The following is a 2,500-nucleotide window of genomic DNA, read 5'->3' on the forward strand; positions in this document are numbered from 1 at the left end:
GAAAGATCTAACAAACTCCCTAAACCTAATTATCATATTTTTCATGATTATTTCCAAATAATATCTACGATTTTGTTTTTAAATTTCACGTTCATCACATTGTTTTTATTGTTTCTAAGCCTCTTAAAGATATTCTGGTTGCTTTACGAAATAATTCAGTCATTTGACAATATAATAACACTAACCAGAAACATATATCAATTATGGTTAGGACATACCGAATTTTACAAAAACTTTTCCACGCGCGTATTTTTCCGCCCGGGGGAAAGGTCGTGTACCCTACACTCTTATAAGTACCAAGAACACTATTTTTTTTATCTCCTAACTCTATTACATTCCTTTGTATGTTGTAAAATCGGTGATCTGGCTGGCTTGGCCAGCAAGCAACCAGTGCGAGGAGAAATGTCATTATGTTCGGAAGATCTTGTCCTGGCTGATGTCTTTGACTAGCCAATGTAGGTGGCACAACAGGATTCACATTTGTAAACATAGGTTATGCCAGACAAAAGGTCTAAAGTAAGTTTATCCTTTTGTTTTAACAATGCTTGAATAGTACGATTTTTGGTGAATATTAATTTGGGGTTCATGTGGGGAAAGCCATACTTTAACATATTTGTTTTAGTTCTCTTATAACGTATTTAGAACAAGGATCACTTACATGTGGCAGTTTAAAATACACAGTCAGTTTATCAACCCTTGACATATCTATTTTGCTAACTACGCTAATAGATTTTTAGGAAATTTTTTATTTCTCTGTATATTTTGTTATTAGAATAAGGATTATTTTCTGAAACAGTTCAAAAGATATTTTATTTCAGAGTCAAATGACTGCCAGGAAGAGCAAAGAGAGTATGATCTTTGTATGAATGTCTTTATGTTATTTAGTTTAATGTTAAAGAATGCAGCACTTTGGAAATTCATCCCAACACCGGTAAGAGAGAACTTTCTGACAATTTATAACACTTAAGAGTGACGTCCTATATGAGCTAATTTTAGTATTGCTTACATGTAAAAAGTTAAGAATATTATTTCCTTCACGTTCCACGGTAAACTGAATACAAAGGTGTTTACTATTCGAGCTATCATGGAATTGCTGTGCGTGACTTAGATGCCTAAAAATAAAAAATGTGTCGACAACATACTTGTGATAAATGATTGGTTTAAACTCTAGGGGTAATCATTAAGATATCTTTTTTTTCATGAAAACAGAAATATGTTGGTCATGCGGCTGAAATTGAAGATTCTGTGGCGAAACCCTGAAATTGTTTGTATTGCAAATTATTGAATAAAAAGTGGTTATCGTTCCTGTTGGAATGTATTTCTAAAGTGCTACATTCTTTAACATTAAAATAAATAACATAAAAACGTTAATACAAAGAGCCTATTCATTTTGCACTTCCTGGCATTCATTTGGCTCTAAAGTAAAATTTCTTTTAAACTATTATTTAAACTATTTGTATATTATGTTATCCTAATAACATAATATAAAAATAAATAAAATGTTCATAAATAAATCTATCAGTATAACTAGCAAAATAGATATACCAAGGGGTGAATAAACTGACTATGTATTTTAAACTGCCACACCTACAGGTGACACTTGTTCTAAATGCGTTGTAAATGAACCCCAAGTTAATATTCACCAACAACCATACTATTCAAGCATTTTTAAAACATAAGGATAAACTTCCTTTAGACCTTTCGTCTGGCATAGCCTATATTTACAAATGTGAATCCGGTAGCGCCACCCACATTGGCCAGTCAAAGAGGTCAGTCCGGACAAGATCTTCCGAACATTATGGCATTTCTCCTCGTACTGGTTGCTTGCTGACCAAGCCAGCCAGATCACTGATTTTACAATACACTAGGAATATACTAGAGGTAGAAGACTAGAAAATGTTAGTGTTCTTGGTACTTTTAATGAAGAATCATTATTGAGAATCTCTGAGTCGATACGATTTTTTTTTAGAAAACCAGATCTTCACCTCAACAATTCATCTTATCCCTTGCTTTTAACATAAATTGTAAAAAAAAATTATATTGTAAAATGTCTAGTTTCTGTTTTAACTAAGTGGATTACATGGTATTTTATATTATTTTGAAGATTTGTTAATCATTTCTATCGTTGTCACTGTTACTCAGCCTTGTCAGTATATATATATATATATATATATATATATATATATATATATATATATATATATATATATATATATATATATATATATATAGTGTGTATATATATATATATATATATATATATATATATATATATATATATATATATATATGTTTCCAAGTTTCTAAGAGCATAGGAATATGTAAGTACTGTAAAAGCGTATGACTTTTATAGCGATCTTTATATTAATCATCACACTGATTTCAGGATGGTCGTTCATGCAGAGTAAGTTCAGTCACTGATCTGAAGCTTTTGATGCTCTGATGCTCTTTGTTGGCATTTCTGAGGGATCACCACTGGATTATGGAAGGTTTGTATCAA

This window comes from Macrobrachium nipponense, chromosome 36 (assembly GCF_015104395.2).
Source record: "Macrobrachium nipponense isolate FS-2020 chromosome 36, ASM1510439v2, whole genome shotgun sequence".
Lineage (NCBI taxonomy): Eukaryota > Metazoa > Arthropoda > Malacostraca > Decapoda > Palaemonidae > Macrobrachium > Macrobrachium nipponense.